General features: G+C 41.4%; 1 protein-coding gene across 14 annotated transcripts in view; it reads right to left on the reverse strand.

The window, feature by feature from the left end:
- Positions 1–14,346, reverse strand: part of LOC146064321 (uncharacterized) — a 626,027-nt gene that overhangs the window by 376,176 nt on the left and 235,505 nt on the right. For 2 of the 14 annotated variants that reach the window (XM_083177665.1, XM_083177674.1), the window contains exon 3: positions 1,242–1,329. The exons of the other annotated variants lie outside the window; for them this stretch is intronic. The gene's annotated coding sequence lies outside the window, so the exon portion shown is untranslated. The remainder of the gene's footprint in view (positions 1–1,241; positions 1,330–14,346) is intronic. 14 annotated transcript variants of the gene reach the window in all.

Genomic DNA, 14,346 nt, shown 5'->3' on the forward strand with positions numbered 1-14,346 from the left:
ATTGGTCCTACTGTGGAACTTCAAGTCCCAGCGGGAATGTTAATGTCCGACATGCACATACTTATGGTTCTCCAACTAGCCACAGGCAGAGGAGGCTTGCTGGGACTTATTGTTTTACAGCATCATCCAATATAATTTGTTAACATTTTTTACACAAAAAAGCTATAAACCTGGCACCCATCGCCCAGGGCTGCAAGGGATAGCCGTGGGCTCCAGCCCAGGCCTTGGGTGGCCTGGGAGAGGGCTACCCATTTATTGGGGGGTCCTCACTCTGCCAGGAACTCCAGCCAGAGATGACTAGTCACTGTATATCGGCATGGCCGTGGCATCGTGTATAAAAAGTATACCCTGGCATTATCCTACTGCCTGTTGGATAGAGAAGCATTGCATAATTCTGAATGATCCAACATCCAACTGTAATTCTTCCTACATATTAATTCCTTGCTCCATTGTTTTAAAACAATAAATGGCTGCACAATGTGACGCCACCACACAGCATGTCCTACAGAAACACCACCTGAGCACAGCACTGGGAGGCGTATCTGCTGCTCAACTGGACTGGCCCATCGGGCCATTGACCCAACATGAAGACATACTGTAGGTGACAGGGAAATTCATCCCACTCTGCAAAACACTCTGTGAGGGTATATATAGGACCACAGCAACTGGGAAGAGGCTACATGATCCACAGACTGCTGCCCCTTCACCTATAGCAGGGGTAACCAACTCCAGTCCTCGAGAGCTACCAACAGTTAACATTTTCCAGGTCTCCTCACAGAATCACAAGTGAAGTAATTAGCTCCACCTGTAGATCATTTATAATGTGTCAGTCAGTAATGAGTGCACCTGTGCCCCAGCTAGGTGATCTAGAAAATGTGAACTGTTGGTAGCTCCTGAGGACTGGAGTTGGCTACCACTGACCTATAGTATGGGCTACTGTTGCCCAGTGAGAATTAGCTTTTGATCACTGAGTCAACACTACTGTCTACCAACTGTGACAGAGTTACTTTGGTGACGGGGTAAAAATTGATATTTTTGGAGATATCTACACACAATATTCTAATTACTCCATACACTTATTGCCTTGCCCGCACAGTCAATTTATCCATGCCATACCAATGTCTTGGGGCTACGCATCAGTATTGCAGGCAGAGGGAACACTGTGTGATTTTGACTAACTTTTATACGAATTTGACTATATAGCGAAAATTGTAAGCAATATTCACACTGTGTATACACACCTTAACTGCCATGTTACAGGCTGTTTAAAAAATGACCATTAGGAGCTGGTTGGTTGGTAGTTTGTCATTCTCCAATTTTCCACAATTTCTAAGGCAAGAAATAAAACTATTATTATACAGCTTTCCCGGATAAAATATAATATTATTGTATACCTAGATACTAACGTAAAATATGTATTAATGAAAGTATTATAAAAGTTTGTCTACAGGAGATCTACAGTGCTAAGGCTAACAGTAAATAGGTTGACACCAAATAGTTGACCTATATTAGGTCGACAGGTACAAAATGTTGACAAAATTTAAAATCCACAGGGTCAACAGATCGACATGACAATGGTCAACAGGTGGTTTCTTTTTTTGGATTTAATTTTGTATGTTTTGTAATATGTTACCTCCATCTGTAAAAACATATACCTTTGAATACTCGCTTCACCCACCATGCCTCAGATGAGGTTACTATTTCCAGTCATATTGCACGTGGATAGTAAATCAAGCAAATGTAGGAAAACCTGTTAAAACAAACCCCCAAAACAATTGTTGACCATTTGTGTCATGCTGATCTGTTGAAACTGGTGAACTTTTGTACCTGTTGACCTTATGTACTGTTGACCTTTTGTACCAGTAGACCGAATGCATATTGACCTACAGACGGTCATCGTAGGCATTGTCTTTCTATCATCCAGATACTTTACAAAATATATAACTGTTGGTACTGTAGCTGGAAATTTGGGGATCTTTTTTTAAAGTAAATTACTTAACTGTACTTTTTTTTAATTTAGATATTTTTACATTACAGCATGAGAGGTTACTAGTAAACTGTATACCTTTGGCAAGTTCTCAAGGCTTTCGCTGTCATATTATGACTCTTACAAGTACTCTTATTTCCTTATGGAAGAACCTCACCTGCATTGTGCTACTTGGATATGGAGCTCTGCCTAGGCCACTTAGAGGGCAAAATATATTAAATTTTGAAAAGTGATTAAATTGAATGTGAAAAATCAACCAACCAGCTCATAACTGTCATTTTTCAAACATAGCATGCCACATGACATTTCAGGCTTTTTTTCATGCGATTGATCACAGCAATCTCATGAAAAAGCATCCAAATGGCATGTGATCGACAGCAGGTCCGATACGATGCACGTTCCTGTGTGCATTGCACCGGAGCCTGCGATTCATACCAACTGCAGATTTAATCTGTTGGATTGGTTCCGAAATGGGCAGGCTTGGCTGGGATCACATGCGATACACATTGCAGAAGGTCCTGGTTGGCTCAAGGAGGGATGGCAAAAGGAGAAGTACAGTAAGGGCAGAGGTGGCCAAACCGGTCTCAAGATCTACCAACGGTCCACATTTTCCAAATTTCCTAGCTATTGCAATGTAGTCATTACTAACTGTCACATTTTCAAACATTCATGGGAAAGAGAAAAAGATTGTCTCTTTGTTGGCGCACAAAGTATGTAGGAAAGAGAATTGTTAATTAGTGGTTACAATTTACCTTTTAATAATGTACATTAAATTTATCACAACATGAACATTTTTGACTCAATAAAATAAGTTGTAAATACTATGGAAGGGGCTGTGTGTGTTGCAAAGTTATTGTGTATTGTGTTCTTTAATTATTGGTGTTAGCTGTACCTTTTAATCGTATATGATCTTCTGGCTGAAGAGATCATTTTCAGTAGGACATTCGATACAAAGTAAAGGAATGTTGCTTCAATGTTGCTGTGTATCATGTAGGAAGGCTACAGTGCTGCTCTCATATGGCTGTATAATTAGATTCACATGATGCATTCATTCCTACTATAGATCCACAGGTTGCCTGAAAAACATGAACTGTTGGTAGATCTTGAGGACAGGTTTGGCCATCCCTGCCCTAGGATATGTCCAGCATAAGGAGCTGACTGACTAGTAGTTTATCACTCTCCCTTTTATCACTTTTCAAGCTTAGTACATCTGGCCCATAGTGAGAGAAGGGAATCAAGCAATGGAACCAATATGATTTATTCTACATTTGCAGTACGCATACAAAAATAAAAATGCAAGTATATTATATAGGTGTATCAACCAGGGCTGGTGTAAGACTTGTCTGCACCCTAGGAAAAACTTGAACCTAATGCCCCCTCCCTAAGCCCACACTGCCACCAAAAAACACTTTCCAACCCCTCAAATAAAAGTGTGGTGGTGGCATCTTAGAAGCTCCCCAGCCACCACCTGCATTAAGTACAACAAGGATATCGTCCTCATAAACATTCCTAATTTGTCATAGGCCGACTCTTTGCCCGCCAAGAGAAAATTTATATTAAATTGACAAGTGGTGGTGCCTACAGTTGTATTGACACTGATGTGTCAACTGTTTCCAATTAAATTGCTGTACTATCTTATTATAATTTTATTATAACTTTTTTGGGGGGTTGGGGTGTTTAATGATGAAATATATATATATATATATATATATATATATATATATATATATATATATATTGTATATATGGTGTGTTTTTGTAATCTACAATAATACAACTCTATTGAATTCTAGAGATGTTTTGTTAAATCTTGGATTATTAACAGTTTATCTTAAGTATATTTTATTATTATTATTATTATTATTATTTGCAGATATGTGATCTCTAGCTGAAATAATAGTTTTGTGTTTGTGCTTCATTCTGTAAATGATGCATACATGGTAAAGCACTGAGTATTGTAACTTGGTAACATAACTGACTTGTTTATTTTGTTCTTGGCTTGCCAATGCCTTTTTTCATTTTTAGGAACACTATTCATTGATTTTACATGATCGCTGGCTACATTGTATTTGTCAAAGCCTTGTCAGACAGACTATTTAATGTCATATTTTATTGCTTTATTGCATGTAGTGACATGATTGAAGATTTCTACTTCATTTCAGGTATCATTGCTTGATGGACCATTATGTTTAGATTTAATGGTTTGACTTAAAAAATAAAAAAAAAGATTATATTGTACTGTAAACTAAACAAAATTTCAAATGAATTTCAATTAATTTAGCAGAAATTTAAATAAATAAAACAAAACCTGTTTTGTTCCCCATAAAAATCTTTTTCTGTTGCAGTACAAATGGAAGTATCAACAGAAATAGAAAGCTGTGACTTTATATAGTATATCTGACACACTCCCCATTCACACAGAAAATGAAGGGTCGCACCCAGGATTTGGAGACTGGTCCATTTCAGGGGCGATCCAGTATTTGCGTGTGAACGCTAGCACAGAGAGAATAATCCAGGTCAATAACATTAGACGTGGTGGGACGGCATCCTCCAAAGTATGAATGGGTCCCGGGTTACCGGTTCACACTGCACAGAAACCAAGGTCAGAGTCGTGTTCAACCCTGGTTGTGACCAGGCCTATTATCTGAGGAAGCCGCTGATACCTGAAGGAGGCTGGGAAATGCGTAATTTTGAACACTTTTTTGCTGAGCAACCATCCCTCTTTGGAATACACGGGGACCCCCTCTATACCTGCAAGTACTGTATACAGCTACAAACCAGAAGCCTGGGCTTCCAAAGCCTGCAACCACCTGGATTGTTGCTAATACAGCTACAAGCAAGAAAGCCTGGGTGATACACAACCAGAAGGTATTGGGTGGTTTTTGCCCTTCTAATTTCATATCTAATTCTGCCTGGCTAGACAAGGGAATAGAGAGTGTATACATCTATCACCCACAAAGTGGACCTAATCACCTATTACCCACCTCCCAGTAGGACTGTACAGATTTTGGGACATTAATAGTTTCCTATACACTCTTAACAACTAATCCTGTCGGGGCAACAACTAACAACTAATTTGGTTGGAGTAACAATTTCTACAATCAAAAGTTAATCCTATAAACTTCATAGGACTAACCACATAGGAATATCTCCTGTTGTGGCATTTTTTTTTATTATTTTTTTATATTTCCAAATTCTGTGTTTTGTATTTATTGTATCACAGGGCAGTGACATTTAGGATAATAAATATCTAATTTTTTTTATGTATACATTGTTTCCAGCACGTTCTATGTAATCTCTCTATGGTTCATTCTGGGAATGCCCTATGTAAATGCTATTAGAACCTTCTGCAAACAATCATGTACACAGACATGCCCATTACATACTATATAACATACCGTAATGCACCTCTATTCTGCCTGTACATTTATCTCATCGAGGGGGTTATTCTAGTTCATTCTTTCTGACAAAATCCTTCTTAGATGGACAAAACCATGTGCACTGCGGGTGGGGCAGATGTAACTTGTGCAGGGAGAATTAGATTTGGGTGGGGTTTTTCTTCAAAGTGAGATCTATATTGCAGTGTAAAATAAAGCAGTCAGTATTTTCCCTGCACAGAAACAAAATAACTCACCCAAATCTAATTCTATCTGCACATGTTACATCTGCCCCCCTGCAGTGCACATGGTTTTGTCCATCTAAGAAGGACTTTGTCAGAAAGAATGAACTAGAATAAACCCCAGAGTGAGCACCCCGGCTGTTACACTGATATATACACTGATATATATATATATATATACACACTGATATATATATATATATATAGATATATAGATATATCTATATATCTATATATATATATATATATATCTATATATATATAAAATTTTAATTTGTTTCTGCGCAGTTCCAAACCTGGAACACTGGGAAACTGGGAAAACAAATTTAAACTGACTCAGGTTCATGACAAGGATAAGGATAGTGGAATAGGCAGTAATAGAGCATTCTAATGGAACACAACCAATAGAACATTCCCTCATCCTTATAGAACAGAAAACAGTCACTTTAAAGATAGAGGATTTTTTTTTTACAATACATTCATCAAATAAAAAGTTTTTCTTTTTAAAACAATTATTAAAAGCACATAACATCCAATTCATTTGGATCACAAGGTTACACATGACAACATAAAAACCTTATGCGTTTCATCAGGGGTGTAGTCGGTCAAATAAAGTACCGCTTCATTGTGTACCCGGTTTAACTGTCATGTTACATGCTGCTTGAAAAAGTACAGTTAGTTGCTGGTTGTTACTTTGGGTCCGATTCAGTCCTGTTCATACAGGTCAAAATTTGGCACCATGTCTGATGATGTGGGTGGGCCCATGCAAATGTGTAAACCCCTGGAGCGAACGCCTTCGGTAAGTTTTTCACTTGCCAGGAATCATTCGCAAATTGAGTGACAGGCATGGGGTGGTCACTGAAGTCCGTGCTGCGTTTCATGGGTGTGTCCACAAAAACCGGGGTGGGTGGATGACGTCCCGAATTCGCAGAAGAACGGCCAGCATAAAAGTGCAGGCTTACTTTTATCTGCGAAGAGAGGAAGAATCTTTTGTTGATGAGTAACCATCAAATGAATTTTCCTCTGTGCGGGTGCATGTGAGAGGATATGGACGCGCATTCGTGGGGCGGCATTTACCTGGTCGCTAAGCCGCAAATATGCGCAGCCTAGCGAGCATGCCTGAATCGGGTCCTTTATCTCTCTTCACTTTATCTTTCTTCAAGGCTTAGTAAATAGATCCCTTAATTTACTACTTTAATCCAATTATTATACTAACTGCTTAGTACCCTATTCGTGGCCAAGTGAATTGGGATGCTTCAGAAATATTACACAATCTGGAGAAATACAGTACATTACTTACTGGTATCAAACAACATTATGCTTAATCTACTTTATACCAATTCCTTTATTGAACACAATAATAATCCTAAACACAGTATTTAGGGACTGATCTATAGTTCCAGGGAACTGCAATGTTTTCACAATACCACAATGTATTGTGATCACACTGTGCATGTGCAGGTCCTGATCTGTGATGTTACATGCACTGTACTACAGCCACAGCATGTGTGACATTAAATAGACAATTGGGGGGGTAGAGCAGATATCGATGGTCGTGATGGTGTTCCGATCCTGTTTAATTGGATGCATCACTCTGATTGGCGATGTAGGCAGTAATCCTCATTTTATTTTAGACATCTGTTTCTGCATTAGCAGAATTTGGCAGTCACAGCATCAACTGCTTTCCATGCTAGTATGAAGTAGGGCATCGGCAGCTGTTACGAGTTGCAATCGGGGAAAAGCATTTTTAGTTCAGGATATTGTCTTTTGGTCTGGCAACAGTGTATTTACAAAGGTCATGGCAGTTATGTCAAGTATTCGAAGGAAGAAAGGGATAAAAATAATCCCTTATTTAGAAGATTTACTGTTCAAAGCAGAATCAGAAGAAGCACTACATAGGGCATTAGAAGTCTTTCAGGACCATGGTTGGATCATGAATTGGAAGAAATCCAGGTTTATTTCCAGTACACAAATTTTGCGGTCTAAAATTCAACACAGAATTAGCCAGGGTTTTTCTGACAGAAAGAAAAAATCATAGATATTCAGAAGCTAGTCAATATGATTTTAGGACTCAGAAGTCCATCAGTTCTCTGATTCTGGGTACACACCAGGCAATGTGTACCCATCATTAGCAACAGGGTCCCAGCGGGGAGTGTGCATACACACCAATGCCCCTGCTTACAAAGCATGTACAGATGATGGAGGATGTCACTGATGACATGTGGGAGCGTGCATCGTCAGTGACAGAGCAGATGATATTTAGATGTTGTCTATCGAAATCATTAAAAATATTGTCTAGTGTTTAACCAGCATTCTGGAAAATAGTTTTCTCTGGAGACTATCCAATAGATTCCATTACAGAATTTTCCATTTAAACATCATAAAGGTTTAGTCAGGATTCAGCCATCAACTTTCAAACCATGAATTACCCTGTCTCCAGAGATATGACCTCGGTCTCAGGTGGTGGATCAATGTGAAACATCTGAACAAGGACAGGAGTTTTCTCCCCCCTGAACTGGATAGTAATCACTACAAATGCCAGTGCCCAGGGATGAGGGACTAATCATTGTAAACCATTATTTTATAGGGCTGTGGTCTAAAAAAGATAGCAAGGTTTACCATAAATGTGTTGGAGCAATTTTATGAAAACACAAGACAATTCTTCCAGGAGAATGGTCCATACTTGCAGTAGCTTTCCAGAGCCTGTCAGTGAAGTTGGGACAAACAGGATACATTTGATGGCCTTTTGATTCAACAACAAGATGGACAGGTTTTCTTCAGTCACAGGGAACCATTAGCATTTCTAATTGATGCAATGGTAGTACCAGGGAAATTTCATCAGGCATACATATCTCCACCAATTCCAATGTTTCATTGAATAAAGAGGAAAGGATTCCCATAATCTTTATAGCTCCAATATTGCCAAGAACAATGTGGACTATAGACATAATGAAAATGGCCATGGGTCCGGGAACCAGACTCTCACTTCTATATCAGGATTGTCACGCTAGCAGTGGCACCAGCTGGAGTGTAACGGAGGCTAGGTGCCTTGATGTAAGGTTTTTGCATAAACGACAGAAGGGAGTGATGCAATTGGATAAAAGACAACCAGTTTTAATAAAGATACTGTAATACAGGAGATGAATAGTGGCACAAAGGTAATACTGAAGATATGCGATAACCAAAGTCAGTGGTATATAAAAGTTATTGGAAAGTTCGTAGTGGGTGGAGCACGAGGTTGAGATCTGAAGATGGCTTGAAGTGTAGATTGGATAATAAACGTAAACTTGAATAATCGAACTGAAGAATATACTTGGAAAGATGATTGGATTGATGATTGAAGAATTGAATGAAAGATTGGATGATTGGACGGTTGGATGATTGGATGGTTGGATGATTAGACGGTTGGATGGTTGGACGATTGGATGATTGGACGATTGGATGATTGGAATCCGGAAGGAATAATAGCAGGCCTGAATGGCTGTGACCAGGAGGGTTGCAGGTGAAGTGACCGTCAGGTGAGGAAAAGGGTGATCCCCTTTGGGGGGCTAACCTTGTCCAGACCGTAGAGGCGGCAGCAGGGACCTGCAGGTGGATGCTCGAGTACAGCAGGCAAGCAGAAGGATTCCTCTTGGAGATACCTGGCAGGCAGCGGCGCTGTCAGCAGGAGGGAGTCAGATGTCTAGGGAAGGACATCATTGTACTGACTGACTCCTAGACCTAGTCAGTCATTATTTATCAGGAGGGCTGCACTGCAATTGGTTAGAGCTGATTGGCAGTGCAGTCCCATTGGAGAAACCAGATGGCCGCCGCCTAGGGGTGGCGACAGTTCCCAGCCTGCAGGAAGAATGTGCAGCAAACTCCAGGCTGTGTGTCCAGCAAGGCTCAAACAGGCACAGAGCATCATGGAGCCTCAGAGGTAACCATAGTATGGGAGGCATGGGTAGCAGCCATGGTGGTCGTGACAGCACCCCCTCCTTTACGAGTGGCCCCAGGACACTCCTTAGGCTTAGCTGGATATTTCCTGTGGAAATTTTTTACAAGATTGGGTGCGTGTACCTCTGTGGCATTGGTCCATGATCTCTCCTCCGGGCCATAGCCTTTCCAATCGATCAGGTACTGGAGTCTCTTGTACCTTATACGAGAGTCTAGGATGCGAGCCACTTCATATTTCACGCCCCTGTGAGTAAAGACTTTAGTAGATTTGGGGAGACTTCCATGGTATTTGTTTAGAATCAATGGTTTGAGTAAAGAGACATGAAAAGAGTTGGGAACCCTTAAATAATGTGGTAATTTTAATTTGTAGGCAATCGGGTTGATGATCTGCAGAACTGGGAAAGGACAGATGAACCGCGGTGCAAACTTCATTGCAGGAACCCGAAGGCGAAGATTCTGTGTGGACAGCCATACTTGATCACCTACTTTTAAATCTGGTACTGCTCCTCTTCTTCTCTCTGCAAATTTTTTATACCTTTGAGAGGCGCTAACCAAGGATTTCCTGACATTTCTCCAATGATGACACAGTTGTTGGAGGGTCAAAGTTACCGCTGGCACAGATGTTGCAGGGAGCCACTGGAAATCAGGAACCTTGGGATGGAAGCCATAGTTAATAAAGAAGGGAGTTGAAGATGCAGACGAGTGATAATGATTATTGTGGCCAAACTCCGCCCAAGGCAACACCTCAACCCAATTATCTTGAGAAGAGGACACATGTAAACGCAGGAATGTTTCTACATCCTGATTGACTCTTTCTGTTTGGCCATTAGATTGTGGATGATAGGCTGTACTAAAGTTAAGTCGAATCTTGAGGACTTTACACAATGCTCTCCAGAATTTAGCCACAAACTGAACCCCTCGATCGGACACAATCTCTTCTAGTCCATGGACTCTGAAGATCTCTTTAATAAACAAATCAGCAAGTTTGGGAGCTGAAGGTAACCCCTTCAGAGGTATGAAATGCGCCATTTTTGAGAAACGATCGATAACCACCCATATGGTACTATAACCATCTGATGATGGCAGATCTGTAATAAAGTCCATCGACAAATGAGTCCACGGTCCCCGTGGGATCGAGAGTGGTCTCAATGGACCTATTGGCGCTAGATTAGATGACTTATGTTGGGCACAATGAGGACAGGATGCAATATACTCTTGCACATCCTTTTTTAGAGCAGGCCACCAATATTTTCAGGACAATAATTCATAAGTCTTTTGAACCCCTGGGTGCCCGGAGAATTTTGAATCATGGGCCCACCGCAAGACTTGACTCCTTGAATTAGGTCTGACAAACGTTTTACCTGGAGGCACCGATACTTGCACTGTGGTAGCAGCAAAGGCACTTGGATCCAGAATTGGACTCCCTTCAAAGGATCTGGACTCCTCCTCTGTTTCCCATGACCTAGAAAGCGCATCTGCTTTGTGGTTCTTTACTCCTGGAGAAAAAGACAACTTATAATTAAATCTGGCAAAGAATAATGCCCATCTGGTCTGCCGGCGATTAAGACATTGTGCATTTTTTCAAATAAAGCAAATTTTTATGATCAGTGACAACATTAATGACATGGACTGCCCCCTCCAATAAATAACGCCACTCTTCTAGTGCCATTTTGATGGCCAATAATTCCTGATCCCCTATGGCATAATTTTGCTCAGCCGATGAGAATCTTTTAGAGAAAAACCCACAAGGATGTAACTGTCCGTCACTTTTTGCCTGAGAGAGCACAGCTCCTACACCGATGGAAGAGGCGTCAACCTCCAATGTAAAAGGTAACGTGACATCTGGTTGGGCCAGCACTGGTGCTGTGATGAATTTTCTTTTGAGAGTGATAAAGGCTTTGGAAGCTTCAGGATTCCAGTTGGAGGGTTTGGCACCTTTACGAGGGAGCGCAGTGATGGGGGCAACAATTGTACAAAATCCCTTAATAAATTTTCTGTAGTAGCTCGCAAATCCGAGGAACCTTTGGACCCCTCGGAGAGTATGAGGTTGAGGCCATGACTGGATTGCTTCTACTTTGGCTGGGTCCATTTCTAGACCAGAACCTGACATGATATATCCCAGGAAGGGTATGGAAGGCACCTCGAAAATACATTTCTCCAATTTGCAGAAGAGAAGATTTTTTCTAAGGCGTGACAGTACCTTTCTGACAAGTTCTTGATGCTGTTGACGACTGCTGGAAAATATAAGAATATCGTCGAGATAAACCACAACATGTTTGTACAGAAGATCTCTGAATAACTCATTCATATAGGATTGAAAAACTGCAGGAGCATTACTCAACGCAAAAGGCATGACGAGATACTCATAATGTCCATCTCTAGTATTAAAGGCAGTTTTTCATTCATCTCCATCTCGGATGCGAATAAGATTATAAGCTCCGCGTAGATCTAGCTTGGTAAATATACTGGCTCCCTTAATACGATCAAACAACTCTGTGATAAGTGGCAGTGGGTAACGATTTTTGATGGTGATTTCATTCAGGCCACGATAATCGATACAAGGCTGTAACCCTCCATCCTTTTTCTTAACGAAGAAAAACCCAGCCCCAGCAGGAGAGGATGAAGGACGAATGAACCCTTTGGCAAGATTTTCTTTTATGTACTCTGACATTGCCTGAGTCTCTGGCAAGGACAAGGGGTACGTACGGCCTTGTGGAGGATTTTTACCAGGTAGTAGGTCGATTGGACAATCCCATGAACGATGAGGAGGTAATTGGTCAGTCGCCTTTTTGCAGAATACGTCAGCGAAGTCTCTATATGAGGTAGGTAACCCTTCTGGGATTTGGAGGGTAACTTGTCGAGATGGTGTCACTGTCTTGAGACAAGACTTGGTGCAGGCAGCACCCCATGCCAAGACCTGGGATGAGGTCCAGTTGATATGAGGGTTATGGGCACGTAACCAGGGGAGGCCCAAAACAATTGGGTATGTTGACTTGGGAATGAAGAGAAACTGTATTTTTTCTACATGCAACAGACCAATCTGTAGAATCAAATGGCGGGTTTGTAAAGTGACAGTCTCACCTAATATACGGCTCCCATCCACAGCTGTTAGGTATACTGGACGCTGAAGGGGAACAGTTGGTAATTGCCAACGTTTGACGACATCAGCTGTGATGAAACTTTCCGCCGCTCCTGAGTCCACGAGTGCTGGTAAATGTCGGAGCTGTTGTTTGATTTGTAGGGATACTTGAAAAATACAGTCTTTAGTATTTGGAGAGGTGGTAACAACCCCTAACCTGCCCTCTCTCTTACAGGTTAGGTTCTGGCGTTTCCCGGTCTATTGGGACAAGAATCCACGGAATGCTGTGGATCAGCACAATAAAGACATAGGTGTTCATCATGCCGATGTCTTCGTTCGGCTAAGGACAATTTGAAACGGTTAACCTGCTTAGGTCTTCCGTCAGCAGTGGCGGAGTTTTGGGTATAGGCAGATGCAGACTGGAAGATGCTCGGCTTCTCTCTTGATGTCTCTCTGAGCCTTAGGTCGAACTTAGTGCACAAGGAGATTAGATCCTCCAACTTGGAGGGCAGGTCTCTAGCCGCTAGTTCGTCTTTAATTTTGTCGGCAAGGCCGTTCAGGAAGGCTGCAAGGAAAGCCTCCTCGTTCCATGCCAACTCAGCTGCCAGGATTTTAAACTGGATAAGGTATTGACCAACTGTCCTGGAACCTTGACGTAGGCACAATATCTCAGTGGAAGCAGAGATAATTCGACCTGGCTCATCGAAGATAATTTTGAAAGTACTGATGAATCGAGCATAGTCTGACAGCAAGGGGTCTGCTTTTTCCCATAGAGGAGATGCCCAGTTGAGGGCTGAGCCGGTAAGTAGCGATATTACATAGGCAACTTTGGTCCGGTCTGTAGGGAAATACGAAGACTGGAGTTCAAAATGAATTTCGCATTGATTTATAAAACCGCTACAGTTCTTGGGGTTGCCATCGAATTTGGTTGGGGTAGGTAACTGGAGATGAGCTGTGACTCCTGTTGTCGAAACTGTGGGTCTAGGTGATGGCGCCGATGTAGGAGTTGACCCTTGATTCCAAGTGGTTTGTATGTTGTCCAGTCTTTTAGAAAGGTCCTGGAGGGCATGAAACACCTGCTCCTGGGCAGCTTCCTGGTGATCCAGGCAGGCCGCAAGTTGTTGAACAGAAGTAGTTCCTTTCTCCTGACCTGATGCTGGATCCATGGAGTCGGTAAAAACTGTCACGCTAGCAGTGGCACCAGCTGGAATATAACGGAGGCTAGGTGCCTTGATGTAAGGTTTTTGCATAAACGACAGAAGGGAGTGATGCAATTGGATAAAAGACAACCAGTTTTAATAAAGATACTGTAATACAGGAGATGAATAGTGGTACAAAGGTAATACTGAAGATATGCGATAACCAAAGTCAATGATATATAAAAGTTATTGTAAAGTGCGTAGTGGGTGGAGCACGAGGTTGAGATCTGAAGATGGCTTGAAGTGTAGATTGGATAATAAACGTAAACTTGTATAATCGAACTGAAGAATATACTTGGAAAGATGATTGGATTGATGATTGAAGAATTGAATGAAAGATTGGATGATTGGACGGTTGGATGATTGGACGGTTGGATGATTGGACAGTTAGATGGTTGGACGGTTAGATGATTGGACGATTGGAATCCGGAATGAATAATAGCAGGCCTGAATGGCTGTGAAATTAAAAAGTGGGTAAACCCTTCACCATATGTATGCGCTATAAATGGATAAGACTCCCCTGTAT

This window comes from Crinia signifera, chromosome 3, assembly GCF_055691185.1.
Source record: "Crinia signifera chromosome 3, ASM5569118v1, whole genome shotgun sequence".
Classification (NCBI taxonomy): Eukaryota; Metazoa; Chordata; class Amphibia; order Anura; family Myobatrachidae; genus Crinia; species Crinia signifera.